The 16995-nt window shown below is 38.0% G+C and overlaps 1 pseudogene; it reads right to left on the bottom strand.

Annotated features, from left to right (window-relative positions):
* LOC101315782 (S-phase kinase-associated protein 1 pseudogene) overlaps positions 1-13156 on the bottom strand; it is a 32713-nt pseudogene extending 19557 nt beyond the window's left edge.
* Positions 13157-16995: the final 3839 nt, after the last annotated feature.

Below are 16995 nucleotides of genomic sequence, written 5' to 3'. Positions count from 1 at the left end.
CAGAGGATCGGTGCCGACCAGCACTCACCAGCCTGAGAGGCTTGTCTGCTCATGCGCCGGGGCGGGCGGGGGCTCGGAGCTGAGGCTCGGGCTTCGATCGGATCCCAGGAGGAGGACTGGTGTTGGTGGCGTGAACACAGCCTGAAGGGGGTTAGTGCACCACGGCTAGCTGGGAGTGTGTCTGGGAAAAGGTCTGGAACTGCCAAAGAGGCAAGAGACTTTTTCTTGCCTCTTTGTTTCATGGTGCGCAGGGAGAGGAGATTCAGAACACCGCCTAAACTAGCTCCAGAGATGGGCGTGAGCCGCGGCTATCAGCGCGGACCCCAGGGACGGGCATGAGATGCTAAGGCTGCTGCTGCCGCCACCAAGAAGCCTGTGTGCGAGCACAGGTCACTCTCCACACCTCCCCTCCCGGGAGCCTGTGCAGTCCGCCACTGCCAGGGTCCCATGATCCAGGGACAACTTCCCCAGGAGAATGCACGGCGCGCCTCAGGCTGCTGCAACGTTCTGCTTGCCTCTGCCGCCGCAGGCTCGCTCCGCATCTGTACCCCCCTCCCTACCGCCGGCCTGAGTGAGCCAGAGCCCCTGAATCAGCTGCTACTTTAACACCATCCTGTCTGAACGGGAAAAGACGCCCTCAGGTGACCTAAATGCAGGGGCGGGGCCAAAACCATAGCTGAACTGCAGGAGCTGTGTGAACAAAGAAGAGAAAGGGAAATCTCTCCCAGCAGCCCCAGGGGCAGCGGATTAAATCTCCACAATCAACTAGATGTACACTGCATCTGTGGAATACCTGAACAGACAACGAATCATCCCAAATTGAGGCAGTGGACTTTGGGAGCAATGATATATATATATATCTATATCTATCTATATATATATATTTCCCCCTTTTTCTCTTTTTGTCAGTGTGTATGTGTATGCTTCTGTGTGTGATTTTGTCTGTATAGCTTTGCTTTTACCACTTGTCCTAGGGTTCTATCTCTTTTTTTTTTTTTAGTTTAGTTTTTAGCACTTATCATTGGTGGATTTGTTTTTTTGGTTTGTTTGCTTTCTTCTTTCTTCCTTTCTTTTTTTAAATTACTTTTTTATTTTTAATAATTATTTTTTATTTTAATAACTTTATTTTCTTTTTCTTTCTTTCTTTTTTTCTCCCTTTTATTCTGACCCGTGTGGATGACAGGGTCTTGGTGCTCTGGCCAGGTGTCAGGCTTGTGCCTCTGAGGCAGGAAAGCCGAGTTCAGGACATTGGTCCACAAGAGACCGCCCAGCTCTACGTAATATCAAACGGCAAAAATCTCCCCGAGATCACCATCTCAACGACAAGACCCAGCTCCACTCAATGACCAGCAAGCTACAGTGCAGGACAACCTATGCCAAACAACTAACAAGACAGGCATACAACCCCACCCATTAGCAGAGAGGCTGCCTAAAATCATATAATGTCACAGACACCCCAAAATACTCCACCAGCTGCGGACCTGCCCACCAGAAAGACAGGATCCAGCCTCATCCACCAGAACACAGGCACTAGTCCTCTCCACCAGGAAGCTTACACAACCCACTTAACCAACCTTAGCCACTGGGGGCAGATACCAAAAAGAACGGAAACTACGAACCTGCAGCATGTGAAAAGGAGACCCCCAAAACACTAAGTTAAGCAAAATGACAAGACAGAAAAACACACAGCAGATGAAGGAACAAGGTAAACACCCACCATACCTAACAAATGAAGAGGAAATAGGCAGTCTACCTGAAAAAGAATTCAGAATAATAACCCAAAATCTTGGAAATAGAATGGAGAAAATACAAGAAACGTTTAACAAGGACCTAGAAGAACAAAAGAGCAAAAAAAAACAATGATGAACCACAGAATAAATGAAATTAAAAATTCTCTAGAAGGAATCAATAGCAGAATAACTGATGCAGAAGAATGGATAAGTGACCTGGAAGATAAAAGAGTGGAAATAGCTACTGCAGAGCAGAATAAAGGAAAAAAATAATGAAAAGAATTGAGGACAGTGTCAGAGACATCTGGGACAACATTAACTGCACCAACATTCAAATTATAGTGGTCCCAGAAGAAGAAGAGAAAAAGAAAGGGACTGAGAAAATATTTGAAGAGTTTATAGTTGAAAACTTCCCTAATATGGGAAACGAAATAGTTAATCAAGTCCAGGAAGGGCAGAGAATCCCATACAGGATAAGTCCCAGGAGAAACATGCCAAGACACATATTAATCAAACTATCAAAAATTAAATACAAAGAAAAAATATTAAAAGCATCAAGGGAAACAAAGCAAATAATACACAAAGGAATCCCCAAAAGGTTAAGAGCTGATCTTTCAGCAGAAATTCTGCAAGCCAGAAGGGAGTGACAGGACATATTTAAAGTGATGAAAGGGAAAAACGTACAACCAAGATTATTCTACCTAGCAAGGATCTCATTCAGATTTGACAGAGAAATTAAAACCTTTAATTTCAAAAGGTAAGAGAATTCAGCACCACAAAACCAGCTTTACAACAAATGCTAAAGGAACTTCTCTAGGCAGGAAACACAAGAGAATGAAAAGACCTACAATAACAAACCCAAAACAATTAAGAAAATGGTAATAAGAACATACATATTGATAATTATCTTAAATGTAAATGGATTAAATGACCCAACCAAAAGACATAGACTGGCTGAATGGATACAAAAACAAGACCCATATATATGCTATCTACAAGAGACCCACTTCAGACCTAGGGACACATACAACTAAAAGTGAGGGGATGGAAAAAGATATTCCATGCAAATGGAAATCAAAAGAAAGCTGGAGTGGCAATTTTCACATCAGACAAAATAGACTTTAAAACAAAGACTATTACAATAGATAAAGAAGGACACTACATAATGATCAAGGGATCGATCCAAGAAGAAGATATAACAATCATAAATATTTATGCACCCAACATAGGAGAACCTCAAAACATAAGGCAAATGCTAACAGCCAAAAAGAGGAAATCGACAGTAACACAATAATAGTAGGGGACTTTAACACCCCACTTTCGCCAATGGTCAGATCATCCAAAATGAAAATAAATAAGGAAACACAAGCTTTAAATGACACATTAGACAAGATGAACTTAATTGATCTTTATAGGATATTCCATCCAAAAACAAGAGAATACACTTTCTTCTCAAGTGCTCATGGAACATTCTCCAGGATAGATCATATCTTGGGTCACAAATCAAGTGTTGGTTAATTCAAGAAAATTGAAATCATTATCAACTATGTTTTCTGGCCACAATGCTATGAGACTAGATATCAATTACAGGAAAAAATCTGTAAAAATACAAACACACGGAGGCTAAACAATACACTACTTAATAACCAAGATCACTGGAAAAATCAAAGAGGAAATCAAAAAATACCTAGAAGCAAATGACAATGAAAACACAATGACACGAAAATTATGGAATGCAGCAAAAGCAGTTCTAAGAGGGAAGTTTATAGCAATACAATCGTACCTTAAGAAACAAGAAACATCTCAAATAAACAACCAAACCGTACACCTACAGCAATTAGAGAAAGAACAAAAGAAACCCAAAGATTGCAGAAGGAAAGAAATCATAAAGATCAGATCAGAAACAAATGAGAAAGAAATGAAGGAAATGATAGTAAAGATGAATAAAACTAAAAGCTGGTTCTTTGAAAAGATAAACAAAATTGATAAACCATTAGCCAGATTCATCAAGAAAAAAAGGGAGAAGACCCAAATCAGTAGAATTAGAAATGAAAAAGGAGAAGTAACAACTGACACTGCAGAAATACAAAGGATCATGAGAGATTACTACAAGCAACTATATGCCAATAAAATGGACAACCTTGAAGAAATGGAAAAATTCTTAGAAAAGCACAACCTTCTGAGACTGAAACAGGAAAAAAGGGAAAATATAAACAGACCAATCACAAGCACTGAAATTAAAACTGTGATTAAAAATCTTCCAGCAAACAAAAGCCCAGGACCAGATGGCTTCACAGGCAAATTCTATCAAACATTTAGAGAAGAGCTAACACCTATCCTTCTCAAACTCTTCCAAAATATAGCAGAGAGAGAAACACTCCCAAACTCATTCTATGAGACCGCCTTCAACCTGATAGTAAAACCAAAGATGCCACAAAGAAAGAAAACTACAGGCCAATATTACTGATGAACACAGATGCAAAAATCCTCAACAAAACACTAGGAAACAGAATCCAACAGCACATTAAAAGGATCATACACCATAATCAAGTGGGTTTATCCCAGGAATGCAAGGATTCTTCAATATATGCAAATCAATCAATGTGATAAACCATGTTAACAAATTGAAGGAGAAAAACCATATGGTCATCTCAATAGATACAGAAAAAGCTTTCAACAAAATTCTACACCCATTTATGATAAAAACCCTCCAGAAAATGGGTATAGAGAGAACTTACCTCAACATAATAAAGGCCATATATGAAAAACCCACAGCCAACATCATCCTCAATGCTGAAAAACTGAAGCCATTTCCACCATGATCAGGAACAAGACAAGGTTGCCCACTCTCAGCACTATTATTCAACATTGTTTTGGAAGTTTTAGCCACAGCAATCAGAGAAGAAAAAGAAACAAAAGGAATCCAAATTGGAAAAGAAGACTAAAGCTGTCACTGTTTGCAGATGACATGATACTATACATGTAGAATCCTAAAGATATCACCAGAAAACTACTAGAGCTAATCAATGAATTTGGTAAAGTAGCAGGATACAAAATTAATGCACTTGCATTCCTATACACTAATGATGAAAAATCTGAAAGTGAAATTAAGAAAACACTTCCATTTACCATTGCAACAAAAAGAATAAAATACCTAGTAATAAACCTACCTAAGGCTACAAAAGACCTGTATGCAGAAAACTATAAGACACTGATGAAAGAAATTAAAGATGATACAAATAGGTGGAGAGATATACCATGTTATTGGATTGGAAGAATCCAATGGCATGGACATATTTACACTACCAAATGTAAAACCGATAGCTAGTGGGAAGCAGCCGCATAGCACAGGGAGATCAGCTCGGTGCTTGTTGACCACCTAGAAGGCTTGGATAGGGAGGATCAGAGGGAGGGAGAAGCAAGAGGGAAGAGATATGGGGATATATGTATATGTAGAGCTGATTCACTTTGTTATAAGGCAGAAACTAACACACCTTGTAAAGCAATTATACTCCAATAAAGATGTTTAAAAAAAAAAAAGGGTGCCTTGCAGAGATAATATAATGAAAGACGTAGCACAGTGCTTGGCACACACTGTGAACTCCCAACATGAGAGTTATTATTGCTGTGATCTCAGGGGTATTGCTTTGGCATAACTGAAGTTGCTGCCTTCTTCAAAAAACTATAGAGTAAACCCTTTGGAATAAGCTATATTCACCATGAACCATCTGTGTGGGAAGGTTGTATTGGTAGGATATATGTCTGTGGATAGGTAAGGAACTATGAATGAACTTGGGATGAATACCTGTGTTGAAAATTGGGGTTCAGTGTCGATTAATGCTTTGACCTAAGGTCTCTACAAGTATTTGTTTGTACTGCACTTTTTTTAAAAAAAATTGAAGTAAAGTTGGGACCTCCCTGGTGGCCCAGTGGTTAAGACTCTGCACTCCCAAGGCAGGGGGCCTGGGTTCGATCGCTGGTCAGGTAACTAGATCCCATATGCTTGCCACAACAAAGATTTCACATGCCACAAGTAAGGAGCCCTTGAGCCACAACTAAGGGGTCTGCCTGCTGCAAAACTAAGACCTGGTACAACCAAATAAATAAATAAATATATATTTTAAAAAATTGAAGTAAAGTTGATTGACAATATTCTGTTAGTTTCAGGTGTACAGCAAAGTTGTATATATATATATATATAATTTTTCATATATATGAAAAAGAATATACATATTCTTTTTCAGATTCCTTTCTATTATAGCTTATTACAAGATATTAAATATAGTTCCCTGTGCTATACAGTAGGTCCACGTTGCTTATCAATTTTACTATAGTAGTGTGTACCTGTTAATCTCAAACTCCTATTTTATCTGCTCCCCATTTCCCCTTTGGAATCCATAAGTTTGTTTTCTATGTCTGTGAGTCTATGTTTTGTAAGTTCCTTTGTATAATTTTTTTAGATTCCACTTATAAGTGATAGCATATGATATTTATCTTTCTCTGATGTATTTCACTTAGTATGATATTCTCTAGGTCCACCCACATTGCTACAAATGACATTACTTCATTCTTTTTATGGCTGACTAATATTCTATTGTATATATAAACCACGTCTTTTTTTATCCATTCATCTGTCCATGGACATTTATGTTGCTTCCATGTCTTGGCTATTGTAAATAGTGCCGCTATGAACACTGGGGTGCCTGTATCTCTCCCCTTTTTTAAAACATCTTTATTAGAGTATAATTGATTTAAAATGGTGTGTTAGTTTGTGCTTTACAACAAAGTGAATCAGTTATACATATACATATGTCCCCATATCTCTTCCCTCTTGCATCTTCCTCCCTCACTCCCACCCTCCCTATCCTACCCCTCTAGGTGGTCACACAGCACTGAGCTGATCTCTCTGTGCTATGCGGCTGCTTCCCAGTAGCTATCTATTTTACGTTTGGTAGTGTATATATGTCCATGCCACTCTCCCACTTTGTCCCAGCTTACCATTCCCCCTCCCTCTCCCTGTATCCTCAAGTCCATTCTCTAGTAGGTCGGCGTCTTTATTCCCATCTTGCCCTTAGGTTCTTCATGACCATTTTTTTGTTTTTTGTTGTTTTTTTAGATTCCATATATATGTGTTAGCATATGGTATTTGTTTTTCTCTTTCCGACTTACTTCACTATGTATGACAGACTTGAGGTCCATCCACCTCACTACAATTCACACAATTTCGTTTCCTTTTATGGCTGAGTAATATTCCATTGTATATATGTGCCACATCTTCTTTATTCATTCATCTGTTGATGGACACTTAGTTTGCTTCCATGTCCTGTATTGTAAATAGAGCTGCAATGAACATTTTGGTACATGACTCTTTGAACCATGGTTTTCTCAGGGTATATGCCCAGTAATGGGATTGCTGGGTCTTTTGGTAGTTCTATTTTTAGTTTTTTAAGGAACCTCCATACTGTTCTCCATAGTGGCTGTATCAATTTACATTCCCACCAACAGTGCAAGAAGGTTCCCTTTTCTCCACACCCTCTCCAGCATTTATTGTTTATAGATTTTTTGATGATGTCCATTCTGACCGGTGTGAGATGATATCTCATTGTAGTTTTGAGTTGCATTTCTCTAATGATTAATGATGTTGAGCATTCTTTCATGTGTTTGTTGGCAATCTGTATATCTTCTTTGGAGAAATGTCTATTTAGGTCTTCTGCCCATTTGTGGATAGGGTTGTTTGTTTTTTTGATATTGAGCTGCATGAGCTGCTTGTAAATTTTGGAGATTAATCCTTTGTCAGTTACTTCATTTGCAAATATTTTTTCCCATTCTGAGGGTTGTCTTTTGGTCTTGTTTATGGTTTCCTTTGCTGTGCAAAAGGTTTTAAGTTTCATTAGGTCCCATTTGTTTATATTCCCATTTCTCTAGGAGGTGGGTCAGAAAGGATCTTGATGTGATTTATGTCATAGAGTGTTTTGTCTATGTTTTCCTCTAAGAGTTTGATAGTGTCTGGCCTTACATTTAGGTCCTTAAACCATTTTGAGTTTATTTTTGTGTATGGTGTTAGGGAGTGTTCTAATTTCGTTCTGTTACATGTAGCTGTCCAGTTTTCCCAGCACCATTTATTGAAGAGGCTGTCTTTTCTCCACTGTATATTCTTGCCTCCTTTATCAAAGATAAGGTGACCATATGTGTGTGGGTTTAACTGTGGGCTTTCTATCCTGTTCAACTGATCTATATTTCTGTTTTTGTGCCAGTACCATACTGTCTTGATTACTGTAGCTTTGTAGTATAGTCTAAAGTCAGGGAGCCTGATTCCTCCAGCTCCATTTTTCTTTCTCAAGATTGCTTTGGCTATTCGGGGTCTTTTGTATTTCCATAGAAATTGAGAAATTTTTTGTTCTAGTTCTGTGAAAAATGCCATTAGTAGTTTGATAGGGATTGCATTGAACCTATAGTATGCTTTGGGTAGTATAGTCATTTTCACAATGTTGATTCTTCCAATCCAAGAACATGGTATATCACTCCATATATTTGTGTCATCTTTAATTTCTTTCATCAGTGTGTTACAGTTTTCTGCATGTAGGTCTTTCGTCTCCTTATGTAGGATTATTCCTAGATATTTTTTTCTTTTTTTGCAATGGTAAATGGGAGTGTTTTCTTAATTTCACTTTCAGATTTTTCATCATTAGTGTATAGGAATGCCAGAGATTTCTGTGCATTAATTTTGTATGCTGCTACTTTACCAAATTCATTGATGAGCTCTAGTAGTTTTCTCGTCACATCTTTAGGATTCTGTATGTATAGTATCATGTCATCTGCAAAAGGTGACAGCTTTACTTCTTCTTTTCTGATTTGGATTCCTTTTATTTCTTTTTCTTCTCTGATTCCTGTGGCCAAAACTTCCAAAACCATGTTGAATAATAGTGGTGAGAGCGGGCAACCTTGTCTTGTTCCTGATCTTAGTGGAAATGGTTTCAGTTTTTCAGCATTGAGGACGATGTTGGATGTGGGTTTGTCATATATGGCCTTTATTATGTTCAGAAAGTTCCCTCTATGCCTACTTTCTGGAGGTTTTTTTTTTTTTTTTGCAGGACGTGGGCCTCTCACTGTTGTGGCCTCTCCCATTGCGGAGCACAGGCTCCGGACGTACAGGCTTAGCAGCCATGACTCACAGGCCCAGCTGCTCTGCAGCACGTGGGATCTTCCCGGACCTGGGCACGAACCCGTGTCCCCTGCATCGGCAGGTGGACTCTCAACCACTGCGCCACCAGGGAAGCCCATCTGGAGAGTGTTTATCATAAATGGGTATTGAATTTTGTTGAAAGTTTTCTCTGAATCTATTGAGATCATCATATGGATTTATTTCTTCAATTGGTTAATATCGTGTATCACATTGATTTGCGTATATTGAAGAATCCTTGCATTCTTGGGAAAAACCCCACTTGATCATGGTGTATGATCCTTTTAATGTGCTGTTGGTTTCTGTTTGCTAGTATTTTGTTGAGGATCTTTGCATCTATGTTCATCAGTGATATTGGCCTGTAGTTTTCTTTTTTGTGACATCTTTGTCTGGTTTTGGTACCAGGGTGATGATGGCCTCATAGAATAAGTTTGGGAGTGTTCCTCCCTGTGCTATATTTTGGAAGAGTTTGAGAAGGATAGGTGTTAGCTCTTCACTAAATGTTTTTGTTTTATGGTATGCGGGCCTCTCACTGTTGTGACCTCTCCCATTGCAGAGCACAGGCTCCGGATGCGCCGGCTCAGCGGCCATGGCTCACGGGCCCAGCCACTCTGCGGCATGTGGGATCCTCCCGGACGGGGCACGAACCCGTGTCCCGTGCATCGGCAGGTGGACTCCCAATCACTGTGCCACCAGGGAAACCCTTCACTAAATGTTTGATAGAATTCGCCTGTGAAGCCATCTGGTCCTGGGCTTTTGTTTGTTGGAAGATTTTTAATCACAGTTTCAATTTCAGTGCTTGTGATTGGTGTGTTCTTATTTTCTATTTCTTTCTGGTTCAGTCTTGGAACGTTGTGCATTTCTAAGAGTTTGTCCATTTCTTCAAGGTTGTCCATTTTATTGACATATAGTTGCTTGTAGTAATCTCTCATGATCCTTTGTATTTCTGCAGTGTCAGTTGTTACTTCTCCTTTTTCATTTCTAATTCTATTGATTTGAGTCTTCTCCCTTTTTTTCTTGATGAATTTGGCTAATGGTTTATCAATTTTGCTTATCTTCTCAAATAACCAGCTTTTAGGTTTATTGATGTTTGCTATTGTTTCCTTCATTTCTTTTTCATTTATTTCTGATCTGATCTTTATGATTTATTTCCTTCTGCTAACTTTGTGTTTTTTGTTCTTCTTTCTCTAATTGCTTTAGGTGTAAGGTTAGGTTGTTTATTTGAGATGTTTCTTGTTTCTTAAGTTACGATTGTATTGCTATAAACTTCCCTCTTAGAACTGCTTTTGCTGCATTCTATAATTTTTGTGTCATTGTGTTTTCATTGTCATTTGCTTCTAGGTATTTTTTGATTTTCTCTTTGAATTCTTCAGTGGTGTCTTGGTTATTAAGTAGTGTATTGTTTAGCCTCCATGTGTTTGTAGTTTTTACAGATTTTTTCCTGTAATTGATATCTAGTCTCATAGCATTGTGGTCGGAAAAGATACTTGATATAATTTCAATTTCCTTATATTTACCAAGGCTTGATTTTTGACCCAAGATATGATCTAACCTGGACAATGTTCCATGATCACTTGAGAAAAAAATGTATTCTGTTGTTTTTGGATGGAATGTACTGTAAATATCAGTTAAGTCCATCTTGTTTAATGTATCATTTGAAGCTTCTGTTTCCTTATTTATTTTCATTTTGGATGATCTGTCCATTGGTGAAAGTGGGGTGTTAAAGTCCCATGATATGATTTTGTTACTATCGATTTCCCCTTTTATGGTTGTTAGTACTTGCCTTATGATTGAGGCGCTCCTATGTTCGGTGCATAAATATTTACCATTGTCATATCTTCTTCTTGGATTGATCCCTTGATCATTATGTAGTGTCCTTTGTCTCTTGTAACAGTGTTTATTTTAAAGTCTATTTTTTCTGATATGAGAATTGCCACTCCAGCTTTCTTTTGATTTCCATTTGCATGTAATATCTTTTTCCATCCCCTCCCTCACTTTCAGTCTATATGTGTCCCTAGGTCTGAAGTGGGTCTCTTGTAAACAGCATATATACGGGTCTTGTTTTTGTATCCATTCAGCCAGTCTATGTCTTTTGGTTGGGACATTTAATCCATTTACATTTAAGATAATTATCAATATGTATGTTCCTATTACCATTTTAATTGTTTTGGGTTTGTTATTGTAGGTCTTTTCCTTCTCTTGTGTTTCCTTCCTAGAGACGTTCCTTTAGCGTTTGTTGTAAAGCTGGTTTGGTGGTACTGAATTCTCTAGCTTTTGCTTGTCTGTAAAGGTTTTAATTTCTCCATCAAATCTGAATGAGATCCTTGCTGGGTAGCATGTATCTATTCATATTAGAGTTTTCTTCTTTTTTGGATATATGCCTAGGAGTGGTATTACTGGATCATATGGTAACTTTATTTTTAGTTTTTTGAGAAACCTCCTTACTATTCTCCATAGTGGCTGTAGTAATTTACATTCTCACCAACAGTGTAGGAGGGTTCCCTTTCCTCCACATCCTCTCCAACATTTATTATTTGAAGACTTTTTGATGATGGCCATTCTGACGAGTGTGAGGTGATACCTCATTGTAGTTTTGCTTTGCATCTCTCTAATGATTAGCAATGTTGAGCATCTTTTCATGTGCGTGTTGGACATCTGTATGTCTTATTTGGAGAAATGTCTATTTAGGTCGTCTGTCCCTTTTTTGATTGTGTTGGGGTTTTTTTGATATTGAGCTGTATGGGCTGTTTATATGTTTTGGAAATCAATCTCTTGTGGGTTGCATCATTTGCAAATATTTTCTCCTGTTCCATAGGCTGTCTTTTTGTTGCCAATAAGTGGTGCCAGACAGTTACATATAGAAGAATGAAACTAGAATATTCTCTAACACCATATACAAAAATAAACTCAAAACGGATTAAAGATATAAATGTAAGACAGATACTATTAAAAAAACTCCTAGAGGAAAACACAGGCAGAACACTCTTTGACATAAATCACAGCTATATATATTTTTTTGATCTGTCTCCTAGAGTAATGGAAATAAATGCAAAAATAAACAAATGGGACCTAATTAAACTTAAGAACTTTTGCACAACAAAGGAAACTGTAAACAAAATGAAAAGACAACTTTTGTTTTGTTTGGGAATGGGAGAAAATATTTGTACTTCACTTTTGTGGGTGATATTGAGTCACCTGGAACCATCCTTGTCGGTCCACGTCCTTCTTTCAGAGTACTTTTCAGAGTAGATTTTCTTTTTTTAAATTTTTGTAGCACTCTAGGCCAAATAGCAAATATATGGATTTATAGCTTTCTTGGTCTGGCCATAAGTGTACAATCTGCTTCTGCAGCTGTACTGCCAGGTTCTTCAGGTATAAACTAAGAAGAATGCTGTGCCCACTTTAAAGGCTTAAGAGAGAGTTTTTCGTTGAAATAGTTTTAGAACAAAGAAAAGGAAATTCTACTTTACACAGTGGGCAAATGATAACTATGTGAAACTTTTTACCAGTTAATGTTATATGGTGACTGCCGATTCTCAGTGAAATCACAGACCCTTGTAAGCCCCACAAGAGCTGGGTCATCTTCATCTTGTCATCATATCCCTAGTGCTGAGCACTGTATCTGACACATCACAGGCACCAAACAAATATCTGTTGAATAAATGAATGAAGGGTGAATAGTATTGAAAAGGTTTAGGTATGCTCAAAGATGGCAGAGCCTTAACATAATCCGAGGGAAAGTTGATAAGTATTTTTTGGGTATACTGGCTTGTTTATGTTGACACTGACGTAATAACTGTCATACTATCCCAGTAAATATTCCTTAGTACCATTTTCAGTGAGAGAATATTTCACTGGATGAATCCTTGAGCAGATGAAGTTCTTGAGAATTCCAGGTGGGTAGGTTTAGAGAGTTCATATCTGAATGGACATTGTTATACAAACAGACTGAAGAAAGGAATCAAAACGTTAATGAAGTTTTTACATTCCACTTTTAACCTGAAACCTAAGAGCCTTCAGATGCTTTCTGTACTCTTTTGTATTTTAAGCCACAATAGATTCTTTCTGCCTCTCTCAAAATTTCCCACTTGTTTTGTCATTTAGGAGGCCCCTTCTGAGCTTACCTCGTTGTTAAGCAGAACTGACAAAAGGTGAAGTTTTTCTGTTTAATGCAGACCTTAGAAGTTACCACCTGATTCTCAAATAGGGCTGAAAGACAAATGCTGGTATCATGTTCAAGATGCATTGTCCCTTGAATTCCTGTCTCTAAATATATCAGCCTTTTAACAGCAGCATGGTGATAACTAACGTGGAATTACTTACATTGGTAATATTTCTTTAGAAGGCAAAATTAGGCTTTTATATTTTGTTTTCATTACATTTAAGAAAGAATGTATCACATCCATATAAAGTAAAAGTAGAAATTCCATTTTGGTGTTTTGTATTCAAAATGGTACAGCACCTTTATTACTATAAGAGGTTTCTGATGAAAAACACCTCCTCAAGTTAAAGAGTTTCTGGACAGTACGCAATTTTGATAACTTGTCATTTTATAGAATGATACCTGTTTTCAATAATAATATGTAACTGTCATATTTTCTCAATGAACCTCAAATATTTCTAATATTTTACATAACGATTTAGAGCATGTTTATGTCATCACATTTAAATTTTCTGAGGAAAAAGGGGGCTAGACCTTTATAATCTCAATTTAACCGATCTGTGGATATGGGCTTTCCCTGGGAAGGGGGTTTATGGCTGTCTCTGGCCAAAGTCAAGTCCCAAAGAGGGACTCAGCTGAGAGATGGTGGTTGCCAGCACTCCTAGGAGGTGGGTGTGTGCACTTCAGACCCAGGATAAGGGATCTTGGTGGTACACAATGGCCTCTACTAGAAATGGAGGTGCAAAAAGTGTGTGTGACTGCCCATAGCTCAGGCTCCCTCCATTTTTTAATCATGGAAGCCCATATTTAACTTTAAAATTAGTTTTAAACTTTTTAATCATGACATATAACATACTGGAGAACTTATAATACATGTATTACAAATAGACCATTTTCAATAACTTGGAAGCCCCCACACGAATCTCCTTAATTGTATTCTCTCCAGAGGTAACTGCTGGCCTAAGTTTAGTGTTTATCATTTACTGGCTACTCTTCACAGCTTTTATTTTTATTTTTTTCTTAATAAGAACGTCAGGCAGATTGGGTTAGGGTACACAGTTCAGTCTATAACAAGATTGTTTTTTCCTTACAAACATCTTTATTACAAGTGTTCTTTTTAATAATCCTTCCTTCCTCCCTCCCTCCCTCCTTCTCTCTCTTCCTCCCTCCTTCCTTTCCTTCCTTCCTTGCTTTTTGGCTGCATTGGGTCTTTTTGCTGCGCATGGGCTTTCTCTAGTTGTGGCGAGGAGGGCTACTCTTCATTGTGGTGGATGGGCTTCTCATTGTGGTGGCTTCTCTTGCTGCGGAGCACAGGCTCTATGTGCGTGGGCTTCACTAGTTGTGGCATGTGGGTTCAGTAGTTGTGGCGAATGGGCTTAGTTGCTCCATGGCATGTGGGATCTTCCCAGACCAGGGATCGAACCTGTGTCCCCTGCATTGGCAGGCGGATTCTTAACCACTGTGCCACCAGGGAAGTCCACATGTGTTCTTAAGCACTTTTGTACGTGCATTACAGAAAGGCTGCCTCATGCATTCACTGATATAGTACTGATTGTTCTCAACATGGCAAGCAAGTAGCACTCTTACAAGCATCTTTCTTATATGTGTTCTTAAATGCTTCTCTGCATGCTTTCTTTTTATAGCTTTTGTTTTGTTTTGTTTTTCACTATTTATTTAACATTTTTATTGGAATATAATTGCTTTACAATGGTGTGTTAGTTTCTGCTTTATAACAAAGTGAATCAGCTATACATATACATATAACCCCACATCTCTTCCCTCTTGCGTCTCCCTCACTCCCACCCTCCCTATCCCACCCCTCTAAGTGGTCACAAAGCACTGAACTGATCTTCCCGTGCTATGCAGCTTCTTCCCACTAGCTATCGGTTTTACATTCGGTAGTGTATATATGTCAGTGCCACTCTCTCACTTTGTTCCAGCTTACACTTCCCCCTCCCTGTGTCCTCAAGTCCATTCTCTTTTTTATAGCTTTTTAAAGCCATATAAGTAACTATTCCTAATCAATATATTTTTTAGTTTAGTTTTGTTTTTGAACTTTATATACATGGAATCACCCCATTTTATATTGCCTTTTTCTGCTTAACATGATCTCATTTAGGTTTATTTTTATGGATGCTTGTAGCTGTAGCTCATTCTTCTTTACTGTATATCATCTCATTGTATGATGATTTATTATGTAATGTCACTGATTTGTTTTATATGGTCTTGTTTTGTTGGTTGGACTTTGGTTTTACCTTTCCTTTCTTTTTTTAAATTTTAATGGAAGTATAGTTGATTTACAATGTTGTGGCAATCTCTGCTGTACAGCAAAGTGACTCAGTTATCCACATATAGACATCCTTTTTTAAATTTTTTTCCTTTTTAATTAAAATTTTTTTAAAATTAAAAAAAATTTTTATTGGCGCTACCTTTCCTATGAGAATTTGTATTTTAAGAGCTTCTAATTTAACCAAAGCCTTAATCTCTAATTGTTGACTTCCAAGTACTGTGACAAACTAGATGTAAATGTCTTATTCAAGTAGGAACCTTTTATTTTGATAGAAATATCTTCCTTATACCACCTAATCAGTCTCTGTTGACCCACAAAGGATGGTTGATTTTTGTCAGGGCACAGTTAACATCATAAAATTCAACATTTTGTGACTTTACAGTTTAAAGACTATATTCAGGAATACCGTCTTTAAAAAAGACGTCTCGGGGGCTTCCCTGGTGGCGCAGTGGTTGAGAGTCCGCCTGCCGATGCAGGGGACGCGGGTTCGTGCCCCAGTCTGGGAAGATCCCACGTGCCGCGGAGTGGCTGGGCCCGTGAGACATGGCCGCTGAGCCTGAACATCCGGAGCCTGTGCTCCGCAACGGGAGAGGCCACAGCAGTGAGAGGCCCGCGTACCGCAAAAAAAAAAAAAAAGAAAAAAAAAAGACGTCTCATTTTAAAAAATGAGATTGAAAAGTTAACCAGGAGTCAGTAAATAACTGTGGTATATAGAAACAAATTTTGTGTATGGTCACCTCATGAATAATACTGAACATCATTTTTGAGTTTTATTGCTGTGATTGTCAAACATGGGGTCTTAGCCTGGAACACAGCTATTCAAAATAATGAATCATGGGCAATGAATCAAGAAATGTTGAACTTAAGCCTGCAACTCTAAGAATGGAGAATTCTGCTAATTGCTTGGGTTTTCATATTGTACTAATGCGGTGAATAGCTTTTCGAAAAAGATTAATTTGCCAAGCACAACATTTCTGGAAATGGCCTTTCTCTAATGGTTTTCCTCATGCAGAAGAAATTCCTACAGGAAACCTTGACCTTCAATGTAATTTCCAGTAGCTAAAGACAGAACAAATCAATAGCTTTTAGTTTGCTAAATGTCTAGGTCTACCCTGTTAGATCTATGAAGGCCCAGAGATACATTGAAATTTTGTGATTGTAGTTTAAACTGCTTATAATTAATGACGGTGTTAATTATTTGGGATTAATTATTCTGTTAAACTTATCAGTTATTAAAATAGTAGTCAAAGATCAAGTAAAAGGTTTATGGAAAAATTACTAGATTTATATTGAAAATGACCAGATATTTAAATTACGCTTATGTTTAAGAAATACAAATATTTATGATATGCCAAAGATCCCTTTTTAACATTAAACAACTCGGTTAACAAACAAAATTAGGCTCTTCTGGGAAACTAATTTCCCTAATTCCTAGAAAACATAAGCGACTGGAATACCATATTGGGGTTCAGTGAAGAAAACAGAATTCACTCTAGATATTTGAGTAGAGAGGACTTAACACAGGAATTTGGGTGTTTACACACTTGTGAAAGAGTTGGAGGAGCAGAAATCGAGAGGCCAGCTGCTGCTATTCCTGCCGTCACATGTGTCGCTGACACGGCTGACAACTCAC

Source organism: Tursiops truncatus, chromosome 11 (assembly GCF_011762595.2).
Source record: "Tursiops truncatus isolate mTurTru1 chromosome 11, mTurTru1.mat.Y, whole genome shotgun sequence".
In the NCBI taxonomy this organism is placed as follows: Eukaryota; Metazoa; Chordata; class Mammalia; order Artiodactyla; family Delphinidae; genus Tursiops; species Tursiops truncatus.
Note: the sequence above shows the minus strand (reverse complement) of the source record. Positions and strands in the feature narration are given on the sequence as shown.